Genomic DNA, 14,573 nt, shown 5'->3' with positions numbered 1-14,573 from the left:
CTGAAATGTATGTGTGTCAGGCCTGCATTTAATCTAGCGTCGTCTCTTTAGATTATGATGTGAAATGCACTTTTGAGGGCTTTGATGAGAACCACATGGCTCAGAGCTCTGCGGCTCGGCTGTAGAATGGGGCAGGCCCGCCCCAGCACACTGTATCCTGTGTAGCCTTCATGTGTGATGGATGGCTTGCTTTTCTGTGCATGGAGCACATGCATCTCTCTGACCCAGTGAAATCTGAGGATAGAGCCTGTAGTTAATATATTTTAACCTGAGCTGTTGATAGAGTCAAACACTTACTAGTTGGGGTTGCCATTCTTCCTTTGCATTGGAAACAGACTGTTATTTGTTATTCAGTTTTCTTTGTTACTGTGTTTTCCCTGTTGATCTGGCCAGTGTTTTTTCCACAGCACTGTGCTCCCAAGAAAGGGCAGACAAGCCAAAGACCAATAAAGAACAGAGAGGTAGGAAGTAGTGTCAGGTCCCAGCTAGCTCATTTGCCACATATTTTGGATGGCAGCCAGTTAAATTTTAATTTTGTCATATTGAATAAGACAGTGTGTGATAAACAATTTAATAAAATAAACATAATTTCACAATCATATTTGGTTAAAATGCAATGCTCTTGATTAAAATGAAATGTTTTCTTTTATAAAATAATATTTTTTTAATTACAAAATACTTCTGACAGAAAATCAATGGCAAAACATCTATGTGTTTAAGAACCAGATTTAGCAAATATTAATGTGTGCTTTGCTGGGGCTTCCCAGGTGGCACAGTAGTAAAGAATCCACCTACAAAGCTCCAGATGAAAGAGTCAAAGGTTCGATCCCTGGGTCACGAAGATCCATCTACAAAGCTGCAGACACAGGAGTCGAAGGTTCAATCCCTGGGTCACGAAGATCCCATAGATAAGGAACTGGCAACCCATTTTGGTCTTCTTGCCTGGGAAATCCCATGGACAAAGGAGCCTGACAGGCTACAGTCCATGGGGTCATGAAAGAGTCGGCCATGACTAAGCATATATGTATGCACAGCTTGTTGACTTTAGATTTTTTTTTTAATAGAAGGTACAGTGTGTGTGCTATGCTCAGTCATATCTGACTCTTTGCAATCCTATGGACTGAAATCTGCCAGGCTCCTCAGTCCATAGGATTCTCCAGGCAAGAATACTGAAGTGGGTTGCCATGCCTTCCTCCAGCAGATCTTCCCAACTCAGGAACTGAACCCAGGTCTCCTGCATTGGCTGCAAATTCTTTACCATCAGAGCCACCAGGGAAGCCCTAGTGTCCTAACGTTCCTTCCAAAAAATGCTAACTGTTGATTACAGTATTTTTGATTCCAGTAGTAAAAGACACTCCACAGAATTTCCTTTGAGATCAAACTGAGCACTATTTTACACACCCAGGAGTTGGCTCCCTTTGTTGACAGAATATTTCTTTAGGTATGAGTGTGGCATCCCAGGAACAAGAGCAAGAATCTGCAATCTTGCTCTCAATTTTTCATCCCATCAGTGATGAAGGCTGAGTTTAATTTGGGATTTTCTTCACAAGCTAAAAGGGAATATTAGTTTAAAATGTATGCACATCTGGTCACATTGCCAAGGGATTAACTATCCTGGGCTTTCAGGCAGAAACACAGAGTTTATGCTCAAATTCAGTGGTAGAAGCAGGGTGGGTACCATGTCTAGAGATGAGGATCTTGGGCTGAAAGGTCCATGTCCTCCCTTATCCCTGTATCAACTCACATCAGAGGAACAGCTCTGAGTCATTCTGCAAAGATGAAGTGGCTAGGAGTATCTGCTGGTAGAATTTTTAAATTAAGTTTATTTCACACACTGATTGTTCTTGTTCACCTACTCTATCACCTGGGTTCCAAAGAAGAATTTTGAGACGTTCTTACTTTGATGCTCTTCCAGGAGTCCACATATTTTAAAATAGATCTATACTCACATATCCTAAAGTATAGTTGCTGTACCATATTATATGTTACAGGTGTACATTACAGTGACTCATAATTTTTAAAGGTTATATTCCATTTATAGTTATTATAAAGTGTTGGTTATGTCCCCTGTTATACAATATATTCTTGTAGCTTCTTTAATTTGTGTCTCTTAATCCCTTAACCCTGTATTGACCTTCCCCACTCTCTCCTCACTGGTAACCACTAGTTTTGATACCGACCAGAATTCTTGGTCTTCCCCAAGCAACAGAAACTGACTAGAGGCCAGGCAAGAAATTCAGAGAAGGCTTTACTGGGGCTCCTATGCCTGCTGCAGGAGGCAGCAAGAACAAGTAACAGGCTCCCTTGCCAACTCTCTGAGGGAACAGAAGCTTGTTCATTGAATGTGGTGTAGGGATGTGTCCAGGGGTCAGGCTGCAGGGGTGGCTTAGGTGGTTTGCTCACCCCTTTGTGGTGTTGAGTGCAGGGGGCTTTACCCTGCTTTTGCTTCTGACTCTTCAGAAATCCGGCAGTTGGGTGGTGTTTTTTTTTTTTGGCTTTGTATCTTTTGGTCCAGAATTTGCTCCAATTGTGCATGTACAGTTATTTTTAGTCTCATACAGTTTCTTTGTATTTTGTAGTTTGAGGAGAGGTGTGTCCAGGTGCAAGCTTTGCCTCATTGCAGCAAAAGGTCCCGGGTCCCAGACCTGTCTCAGTCTGTTCCCTATAAATCTGTGAGTCTCTTTAAATAAAATATGGTTCAACCATACATTGTGACAAATAAGACATCTTTAAATATACAAATTATAGAAAGACATCTTTAAATATACTAATTTTAGAAAGACTTCATTTGTTAAATGAAGGAAACACATTGCAACATAGTATATGCTGGCTGTCATTTGTATAATGAAGAATATATATATATATATTTGAAAATACAATCTCCAGAAGAATATGTGAGAAATTGGCAACAGTGCTTATCTCATAAAAGAAGAACCATGTGACAATCAGACAGAGGCAAAAAGGGTGCTTATACATTCCATATATTATTCAGATGTTTATTAATTTTCAAATATCTGGAGACATTTTAGATATATTTTTGTAATTAATTTCTAATTTAATTCTATTGCGGACAGAATATTTTGTGTAAAATTTCAGTCCTTTGGAATTTATTGAACATTTTCATGTACCAGCATATATGATCTATTTTAGCAAACATTCCATGTATTGAAAGTTGAACTCTGTAAATATCTATTGAGGTAAAAGTGATTATTAGCGTAGTTTAGTTAAGATTTTTTGTTTAGTTGTTCTATCAGTTACTGAGACTGCAGTTAAATTCTCCAATTTCAATTGTGAGTTTCTCTATTTCTCCATTCAGTTCTCTCAACTTTTGCTTTGATTAATTAGGGAGATAAAATTATAAATGTTTATTTTGAAATTAAGTCCATGCACACTTAGAATTTTGCCTTCCTAATTAATCAGCTCTTTTATCACTATAAAATGATAAAATTCTCTTTTTCTTGAAGTCTACATTGATACTGTAGACACAGCAGCTTTTTATAGCATGAAACATTATTTTGATCCTTTTACTTTCAATCTATCAGTGTCTTCAAATTTAAGTGCCTCTCTTGTAGGCAGCATATAATTGGATTTGGCTTTTTTAAATGATCTGACGATCTCTGTAGTTTTAGTTAGAATATTTTGGTATAGGGCTTCCCTCGTGGCTCAGATGGTAAAGAATCTGCCTGCAATGCGGGTGACCTAGGTTCAATCCTCGATCCCTAGGTTGGGAAGATCCCCTGCTGAAGGGAACTCACTCCAGGGTTCTTGCCTGGAGAATTCCATGAACAGAGAAGCCTGGCAGGCCACAGTCAATGGGTTCGCCAAGAGTCAGACACAACTGAGCAACTTTCATTCACTTACTTATTAAACAGTTATTGAAACAGTTGTACACGTATCTACCATTTGGTGATTTGTTTTCTACTTGCACCATCGCTGCTTTGAGTTTTGTGTTTTTGATGTTGTTGTTCCTCTCTTCGTTCCACCTCTAAAATCTAAGATAATCTCAGTTTCAAAACACTTTCTGAGGAATGTTTCTATTACCTTGCTACAGAACCACCTCTTGAACATTTTATTGCAAATATGACTGTCTCAACTTGCCAGGATGCCCAGTTTTAGTACATAGTGACTAGCTCCTCTTTTCCACTTCCTTTTCTTCATTTATATTATGTGAATTTAATTATTGGTATCATATCTTGATACTGTGGTTTATTTCTCCTGCCACTGCTGCTATTATTTTTATCAGAACAGGACTAATTCCACAATATTTTTTGAGTCTCTAAGAGTTTGAAGGTTTTTGGTCTGAGTCATGTGTGGGATCTTAAGATAAAAATTGATCGTTTTTGAAATGATGATGCTCCACCTTGGCTTTCTGAGATATCCTGCTATGGTGACAGGTGGGCTGTGCCTCCAGTCTCTCAAAAAGCAGATAAGTGAGAAAAAACTAGCATCTTGGGTTCATGTAGCTCTTAGGTGACTTCAGTCTTTCTACATTTCAAGGGGAAGTAAACTAGCAGTATTTACTTGCTTTTATCTTTTGAAACTTTTCCTCCAAGAGTCACTGACCTTCCTCCAGTTTTGTGAACTTCTATTTCTTCATGATTCACAGAGATTTAAATTTTTGAAGACCTAGTCCTAAAAGATAACTATTGCTTGAGTACAGATTTTTAATAAAGCAAAATAAAAAGTCTTTCAGAATAACTGCCACCATATTTTTCAGCTCTGAATCCCAAAACACAAAATCGTCATTTAAGAAACACAAGTAAGGGATTTTCTCTGGAAACCAATAACAATAACAACAAAAATCCCTTAAACAGCAAAAAGAAAAAAAGTAAATACATTATAATTAAGGAAATGTTTTAAACAATCCTGTTATTAATCTAAATGCTGATGTTTTTATCCTGTTTACAAGAGTTTAGGATTGAAACTCAAAAAGAATGCTTCAGAAGAAAATTAAAACATTAATTGTATCATTTTTGCCTATGTTCTCCTGAGTAGAGGTGCAGTCTAATCTGCTCATATAATTGTCATACTAATAGTAACAGGAACAAAAATGGTTCTATTTAAACAATTTCAACTTAGCCGATGTCATCCTAAAACATTTTGTAAGCTCAAATATTTGTTTCAAGATATAATTGATTGGTTAGAAAACACTAGGATAAAACTTAATGACATTCATTTAAAATGAATCTACATGAAATTTATTTTTTAATTATGCAAACAATATAAGGTCATTTTAGGAAAATTAGAAAATTTAGATAGCCAGGGAATATGAACATATAAGAGTGAACTTACATATTACTGATTCCCATTCTTGACCCAAAAACCACTCTCAAAAAAAGACTAAAGAAACAAAATTTGAGGGGCAGTAAGAGTAGATAAATATTGAATTTAGGAAAATGCCAACTACCTGTACAAAAATCATGGAATTCCTGCTGCATAAATTACAGTTTGGACCAGGTGAAGGGAGTGTCACTTGGAAGGGAGTGTCACAAAAGAGGTCTCTTCCTTTTCTGAGAAAGCAGTATTTGTGTTTCTGGAAGTGAAAAAGGACATTCTGGAAGCAGTGGTGTGGTTGGGATGGGGGGGACAACATTGTAAGGGCTGGATCTGAAGCAATGGCAATATCCTGGTCTTCAGGGGCTGAGTTGTCAAGATAAAAAAAAAAGAACAAAGAAGGAACTGGGTCAAATTTATCTGGGGATATTTCCACAGGTTTGTACCAAAACTAGGAAAGGGAAGAGAAGCTCTGAATACCCTCATCACACAGAAAGCTGATGCTCACTAAGGTTTGTTGGGTGTTTTTGTTTGTTTTCTGTCATCATTAAAGTTCTTGGCAATATGGCTGGTTAACACTGCTGCAGAAAGACACACTGAAATCCCAGCCCTGTCTCCCTGATAAGCCATTTATGCACTTCTCAGGTGCTATACTTCCACCAGGAACATGGTTCAAGGAAACCAAACAAATAAACTAACAATAATATAAAAAAAACAGAAATGAAGTTGCCGAAGACAAAGTTCCTGGGCCCATGACACCCACAATCCTCCATAGTATATGTCAGACTGTTATGTAGGCATGGATAACAACATAAACCTGCATCCTTCTACTTATTTTTAATGTAAATATTTTAGTTTTGAACGTATAATACATATACATGTTAATTCACAGGATGCAAAGTTCATTTTAGTAATCAGAAATAATCCTTTTTTGTTTTTTTATTTTATAATTGCAAAAATTGATGTCTGCTTCTCATAACAAGTGTACAGGAATCACTGGCATGAAAAGGGAAAGCTGAGCTGTATGAGTTTCCTACTGCTGCTATAACAAACTGCCATAAACTAGGTGACTGAAGCTGAAACTCCAATCCTGTGGCCACCTGATACGAAGAGCTGACCCATCTGAAAAGACGCTGATGCTGGGAAAGACTGAAGGTGGGAGAAGAAGAGGATGACAGAGGATGAGATGGTTGGATGGCATCACTGACTCGATGGATGTGAGTTTGAGCAAGCTCCAGGAGTTGGTGATGGACAGGGAATCCTGGAATACTGCAGTCCATGGGGTCTCAATGAGTCGGACACGACTGAGCTACTGAACTGAACTGAACTGAACTGAACTGAAGGTGGCTTAAAACAACACAAATTTATTCTTTTATTGTTCTGGTGCTAGAAGTCTAAAATGGATTTGTTTCCTAATCTCCATTTGTGGTGTCAGAGCTTAATGAAACAATCTCAGACATACAAGGCTTCAAAAGGATCTACACAAAGATCACAAACAGTCTTCAGGAAAGTCTTCAAATATGACGAGGAATGAATCTAGGAGATACTACAAATAATATGGAAAGTTAGAAGGATCAAATAACTATGCAGATAACACAATATGTTAAAACAGAATAAAAGTGAACATAAATGAAATGAGGGAGAAATTGTGTATATCACAACTGAGAATTTAAATTTTAGGATATATCACAAGACCCAGGTGACAAGGCAGGTAGGGAAAGGAAGGAACTTGAAAATGTGTGTATTTATTTATTATTTTTTTAGTTTTTAAACTTTGTATTTTGTATTGGGGTATAGCCAATTAACAATTTGAGATCATTTCAGGTGAACAGTGAAGGGACTCAGCCATACATATACGAAGTTCTAACCTTGGAAGGAGAATGTCGTGGGCTGAGTTTGTCCCCAGAAAGGTGTTTCAAGTCCTCATTCACATTACCTGTGAATGTGACCTTATGCAGAAATAGGGTCTTTGCAGGTGTACTCCAGTTAAGATGAGCATCACACTAGCCCCAGATGGGCCCCAGTATCTGGTGTCCTTATTATGAAGAAAACATTTGGGAAATTTCCTAGTGGTCCAGTGGTTAGGATGCTGCACTTCCCTGGCCAAAGGCCTGGGTTCAATGCCTGGTCCGGGAAGTAAGATCCTCCAAGCCCCGCAGTATGGCAAAATTAGAAAACAACAACAAAAATAAAATAACAGACAGAAAGGAAACATTTGGATGCAGAGAGACACAAACATGCAGTGGGGAAGACCATGTGAAAACGAGGCACAGATGGGAGTGTTGTAGCTGCAAAGAGGAACTTCAAGGCTTACTGGCAATTGCCAGAGGCAGGGGAGAGGCAACTGATTTTCTCCCACAGAGTCCCGGGAGAGAGCAGGGCCCTGCCAGCACCTTGCTTTCAGACTTCTAGCCTCTGGAAGGGCTTCCCTGGTGGCTCAAATGGTCAGGAATCGCAAAGAGTTGGACATGACTGAAGTGATTGAGAGTGCACACACGTACGTTATATATCACATTTTGCTGGTTCATTTCCATCAGTGGACACTTGGACTGCTTTCACCTCTTGGCTCACAACTCTCAAGTTATACATCTTTTTTTAGTCAACAGTTACAGTGACCAACGAAGCAACCCAGAGTGGACTTCCTTCCTTTGACTGGACTCCACAAGGAACTGGAGCTTTGGTACCAGCAGCGGCCCCTTGCGCCCATCTGCCTCCTCAAGGAGTGCAGACGAATTTGGCTAAGTCTCTCCTGGTTCTTGGGCTTCCCTGGTGCCTCAGCTGGTAAAGAATCTGCCTGCAATGTGGGAAACCTGGGTTTGATCACTGGGTTGGGAAGCTCTCCTGGAGAAGGGAAAGGCTACCCATGCCAGTATTCTGGCCTGGAGAATTCCATGGACTATATAGTCCATGGAGTCACAAAGAGTTGGACACGACTGAGTGACTTTTTCTTCACTTCACTTCACTTCACCTCTTGGCTATTGTGAATAGTACTGCTATAAGCATAATACTCTTTCTTTTTTGAAGTTCAAAAACACACTTAGAATAAACATCTTTTTTTTTAAGTCATGTTAGATAAAAATATTCTAAGATATCAAGAGGTTGCCAGATATAAAGTTCAGAGTGGTTGGTAATTTGAGGCAGGGTTGAAAGGCCAGGGGAAGAAATGGGTAGAAAGATGATCAGCGTTATAGTCCTGCAGCTGACCAGACACTTGTGACTCCTCATATGCATAAGCAAAGAAATAAAATAAAGACAATGCATGAGTCTTTTTATTTATTCAGTTGTGTTCACCTGAGTTTCACTAGCAAAACAATTGAGACAACTCCCCACTGTGGCATGCATCCATTTGCAGGTGCTGAGGCAGCTGGCAAATAATTTGATATGTTTTAATTCATAAAATTCAGAGTAAATTGCTTTCTATTGTTTTTTGAATGGCTTTACTAAGGTATAATTGTTATACAATTTTTGGAAGCAATCCACTAAGGTATAACGGTTATACAATTAACTGCACATGTATAAAATAAACAATTTGATGTGTTTTAATATATTTATACACCCATGAAACCATCACCACAATCAAGCTAACTAACACAGCTATAATCCGTAAAAGTTTGTGACCCTTCCCTTCTGATTCTAACCATCGCCCTAAGCAACCATTCTGCTTCCTATTCCAAGAGATTTGTTTCTGTTTTCTAGAGTTCTGTATGCATGGAATCATACCACGGACTTTTGTTGGCTGGCTTCTTGCATTCAGAATAATTGTTTAGAGAATCATGCATGATTTCTTTTTATTGGCTGATAGCATTCAACTGTATAGTTCTACCACAGTTTCTTTACCCATTCATCTTTTTAATTTTAGTCATTTTTGTAAGTGAATAATGTTGTCTTGTAGTTTTCATTGGCATTTCCCTAATAACTAATGAGAGTGAGCATCTTTCCATGTATCTTTGCCATCTATATATTGTCTTTGTTGAAGGGTCTGTTGAAATCTTATGTCATGTTTTTCAGTTAAGGGTTTTTTTTTAATTATTGAGTTTTGATAGTTCTTTAAGTATTCTAGGTATAAGTCTTTCATCAGATATATAAACTGCAAATATTTTCTCCCAGTCTGTAGTATGTGATTTTTTGCTAAGAGTGTATTTTGAAGAGCAGGTATTTTCAATTTTTATGAAGTCCCATTTATCATTTTGTACTTATGCAGACTGTGTTTTGGGTGTCATATTTAAGAAATGTCTGCCTATCCTAAGGCCACGTACATTTCCTCATGTAGTTTTTCTAAAAGTTTGATCGTTTTAGGCCTTAAATTTAGATCTTTGACCCATTTTGAGTTAATTTTTGTATATTGTTCAAGGTATGGGTGAAAGTTGATTTTATTTTTTACATGTGGTATCCAATTGTTCTAGCACCATTTGTTGAAAACTGTCCTTTACCACTAAATTGCATCTGTATCTTTTTTTTATTTTTTGGCCACGCTGCATAGCATATGGTATCTTAGTTCCTTGACAAGGGATTGAACCCAGGTCCCTTGCAGCGGAAGCATGGAGTCTTAACAACTGGACTGCCAGGGAAGTCTCTGTGTCTGCATCTTTATTGAAAATTGGTTGTTAGTATTTCTGTGGATTTATTTCTGGACACTTGAATCTGTTCTAGTGATTTGTTTGTTTTTTTCCAGTACTACTGCCTTGGTCAATATACACAGAGAGAAATAACATACTAAACACCAATAAATGCAACTTAACTGTCAGTTGACTTCCTACTTCCTAATAGCTACATTGAAAGCTAAAGGCAGTGGTAAGATATATTTAATGCAATAAGAAAAAAAAAAAACCTAAGAGTTGTATACCTACAAAAATTATCTCTGAAAAATAAGGGTCAAAAAAGAATTTTCAGTCAAACCAACATAAAACTGTTGGGTAACAGTAGAGGGGCCCCCACTATAAGAAATTCTAATGCCTGTTTTTCAGGAAAAAGGAAAATGATCCAAGGTGGGTGATCTAAAATATAAGAAAAAATAAAGAGAAAAATTGGTGGTAAAGAAGCAAACATTAGTCAATGTGAATATTAATAATAATGTCTAAGTTGAGTGTTAAAAATAAAGTAGTACCAAAATTGAAAGAAAAAGATGATCAAAGTAATGTTTCAGTGTTCTTATATTACTCAGGAAGAGAGGAAGGATATTAATGAGTTGTTAAATATGCTTATTAAAATATCTAGAGAAACCTATAAAGATTGATTAAAAAAAGAAACATTAACTGAGTGGAGAGGAGAACTATTTCATTCCAAAAGACAAGACTAGAGGTAGAAAATCATTGAAAAGCCTGGAGAAGGGAATGTATAAAATAATACAGGAAGAATAGCTATAAATGCTATATATTTAAACAATAAATGTAAAGATACTATATACTATCTAGAAAAAAGAAAGATTAGACTTTTAAAAAAATTCAGCTGTATTCAATTTTTAAAGATATACCTAAAGCATAAGAACTCAGAAAAATTAGAAGTTCAAGATAAAAAATGGTATACTCACTAAGGTAAAACTGGTGTTGCTATATTTATACCAGATACAAAATATTTTAATGCAAAACTCATTACTGATAATAAAGAGGGTTCCTGCATAACATTAAAAGATTCAGTTAACTAAGAAATAGAACACTCTCTATGCTTCTATGCCCTTATTACCATAGCCTCAAAATAAATGAAGCATATATTGAGAAGTATGAAGAAAAATTAACAACCCAGCATCATAGTGGGAGATTAGAGCACTTATTTCTCAATATTTCACAATAAATGTCTTTATTCCTTCAGCAAATATTTATTGAGCACCTACTATGTACCAGCCCTGGAGGATGAAATGGCAACCCACTCCAGTGTTCTGGCCTGAATGTTCTGGCAGAGGAGCCTGGGAGGCTGCAGTCCATGGGGTTGCAAAGTGTCGGACATGACTGAGCGACTGAGCACGCACTATGTACTATCACTGAGAATACAATAGTGGATAAAATAAGCAAAAATCCTTACCTTCAAGAAACTTTGATTTTAAGGTTAGATAGAGCAATAAAAAAATTAGTAAGGACAGAGAACATTTGAACAGCACAATAAAAAATCTTTATCTGATGGACATGTGTGGAACATGCAAAACACTTAATGAAAACTGATTTTTTGCTAGGTTATAAAGTCAACATACATACAAAATCTAAGAATATTATACAGACCATGTATTCTGACCACTATATATTAAGCTAGAAATCAAAACTAAAACTTGCAGTAAAGATTTTTCTGCCCTTCTGTAAAGCTAAAGATGTGCATATTCACTGACCCCATAATTCACTCTTAGGTTTCTACCTTTGAGAAAATCTGACACATGTGAGCCAGGACGTATGCACAAAAATGCCAAGGAAGTTTTTATTGTTGTTGTTTAGTCACTAAGTCATGTCTGACTCTTTTGTGACCCCATGGACTGTAACCCGCCATGGGATGTCCCAGGCAAGAATTTGGAGTGGGTTGCATTTCTTTCTCCAGGTGATCTTCCCAACCCAGGAATTGAACCTGTGTCTCCTGCATTGGCAGGCAGATTTTTTTTACCCCTGAGCCACCAGAGAAGCCCCCCATAGATGCTATACCTGTTTTTAAAAAAGACGATTGGCAATAGTCTGTTTGGAAACAAGTGTTTACCTGCAAAAGATAGATTAAAAATAACTGTGGTCTATTCTTATAATCAGTAATAGACATTTATGAATGACACCTGCTTGGATCCATATAGATGCAAAACTCAAAAGGTTATTTTCATGTTATTTCAGCTAGACTAGTTTGAAGTTATGTACTTACTATGGAATGGCATGACTTCATGTTGTGTGCAAATGTGATGAGGGGCAAAGAAAAGTAAGGGCAGGCGAAACCCCAAATTCAAGATTGTAGGAAGGGGTAAGATCAGGGAGGTACTCACAGATGATGAACAAGGTTTCCATCTTTCTACCTAGGTACTGGCTACAAAGTGTGGCATGAATGATGGCCTCAATGATCTCTGTCCCCTGGTGTTACACCTGTGATTATGTCACTTAATATTGCAAAAGGATTTTATAGTTGTAATTAAGGTGACTAGTCAGTTGATTCCGAGTTAATCAAAAGGGAGATTGTCTGGGTGGTCTAACCTGATCACTTAAACCCTTTAAAAGCAAAGCATTTTCTTGAGCTAGTTGCAGAACAAGAAGTCAGAGATTCAACACATGAGAAGAGTTTGATTGACATGTCACTGCTTTCTTGATGACAGAGGGGGCCACACGTCAAAGAAGTGAGGACTTAAATCCTACAGTTGCAAGGAACTGAATTCTGCCAAGAATAAACTTGGAAAATGACTCTTCCCCAGAGCCTCCAATGAGAATTCAGCTTAACCCTGATTGCATCCTTGTGATAACTTCAGCAGAGAGCCCTCCAGCCATGCTGAACCTCCATACAGAACTGTGAGCTAATAAAAGGGTGCTGCTTGTGGTGATGATCAATAGGGGACCAATATACATAGACATTTATATTGTTGGACTTGTACCTTTTACTTATGCTATAAATAATCTTTTATTTATGGCATAAAAGTGTGATTTCATTCTTTAATAATGTTTTTGATTTCTAGAATTAAACAATTTATTTTTATGGAGACAATTGAAAGATAGCACTGTGTGAGTGTAAGGTGTTCAAAGTGTTGGTTTGATACATTTATATATTAAAGAGAAAGCTAGCAATTGACTTCATATATTATACGATATAATATTGTATAATATATGAAGTCAATTGCTAGCTTTCTCTTTAAGATAATACATGTTATATTATATCTTATATATTATATAATAATTTCTATATTAAAGAGAAAACTGCCTCTTGACCATACAGGAGCTTCTGAATAATGCAGGTGATGGGGCTAGTTGTGCGTGAAAAGAATTTAAAGTTTTGACCTACCCAATAATGACAAAGTGTCTTCAAGACAAATCATGAATTATGAGCCATGCCCAAGACCATTTTTATGATAAGTCTTTTATTAGATTGCATAGTTACAATGCAAAGATTATAACACTAAGCCAAGAATGCAGACTGCTGTTTATGGAGGCCCAGAATTTGGGAAATGGTTCAGTCCTGTTTATTCTATGTAATGATGTTATCGTTGCACTAAACATAGGGGTTGTAAAGCGATTCTGTATGTTAGTTTAAGTGTGTAAATATTTCTGTTATGGCATCCTTATGTACACTGACCATGAATATTTTATTTTATAGTGTGCTTGAATTAAATCCATTATAACCAAAGAAGGCATTTGAACATGGAATAAAGTTGGCTTGACTGCCTGTATCCTGACCCCATCAAGCATGGAATCACTACTAACAACATACGTGAAACATGATCAAAAACCCTGGAAGTTTAAGACAGCAACTCCATTGACTCCAACAGGCACTTCAACAGATTTTAACAGATGTGAGATGAATGACACAAAATAAATAAAACCTAATGTGAACAATCAGCCACAAGATGGCATTTGAATACTAATGTATTTAAAGTTTGGGGCAGTAACTTAAACACATGGCTATTTTAATCTTTTCCTTTCCCCAGTCACTTTTTCTCATATTGTCATGTAAGAAGATCACAACTTTATTTTCCCTGTAGCCTAAGTCATAAACATTTATTTATCAGCTTACTTTTTATCTCTTGTGATGGTTGATTTTATGTGTCAATTTCACTGGGTCATAAGGTGCTCAGATATTTGGTCATTTTCTGTGTGTTTCTGTGGAGGTATTTTTGGATGAAATTAACATTACATTGGTAGACTGAATAAAGCAGATTGCTGTTTATAACATGGGTGGGCCTCATCCAATCAGTTGAAGACCCTAACAAGGTTGATCCTTCATTACTTAAGAGAGAATTTTCCTCTTTGATGACCTCAAAACTGGAACAGAAGTTCTTCCTGGTTCTAGAGCTGCCTATTGGTCTTCAGATTCAAACCAGCACATTGGCTCTGCAGATTTCGGACTTGCAGTCTCCATAATTCCATAAGCCAATACTTAATTATCTATCTATCAGCTACCATATTGGTTCTGCTTTTCTGGAGAGTACTACTATATCTCTGTATTTATTGTTAATTAACTGCCCACTATAGTAGAAGTTCCATAAAGGCAAGAAATTTGTCTTGTGCTATTATTACATTTCTAATGTCCTGACCAGCTCATAAAAATTATGCAGGCAATCATTTGTTGAGTGAAAGCATCGTGGCAGGGGAGCAATGATGCAGGTAGATGTTTTGAGGGTGGCACTGAAGGGGTACAAATAC

General features: G+C 37.1%; 1 long non-coding RNA gene across 3 annotated transcripts; it reads left to right on the top strand.

The window, feature by feature from the left end:
* The first annotated feature begins 405 nt into the window (after positions 1-405).
* On the top strand, positions 406-13,941 carry LOC129625544 (uncharacterized). 3 transcript variants are annotated; one of them, XR_008701528.1, is made up of 3 exons: positions 406-461; positions 12,539-12,728; positions 13,528-13,941. It is a non-coding gene; the product is annotated as an uncharacterized LOC129625544 (long non-coding RNA). The 3 variants fall into 3 exon arrangements; XR_008701527.1 differs by lacking the exon at positions 406-461 and adding an exon at positions 5,711-5,786; XR_008701526.1 differs by lacking the exon at positions 406-461 and adding an exon at positions 7,873-8,055.
* Positions 13,942-14,573: the final 632 nt, after the last annotated feature.

The sequence above is a fragment of the Bubalus kerabau genome, chromosome 13, assembly GCF_029407905.1.
Source record: "Bubalus kerabau isolate K-KA32 ecotype Philippines breed swamp buffalo chromosome 13, PCC_UOA_SB_1v2, whole genome shotgun sequence".
Lineage (NCBI taxonomy): Eukaryota > Metazoa > Chordata > Mammalia > Artiodactyla > Bovidae > Bubalus > Bubalus kerabau.
The sequence above is the reverse complement of the archived record's forward strand: the minus strand, read 5'-3'. Positions and strand labels throughout refer to the sequence as shown.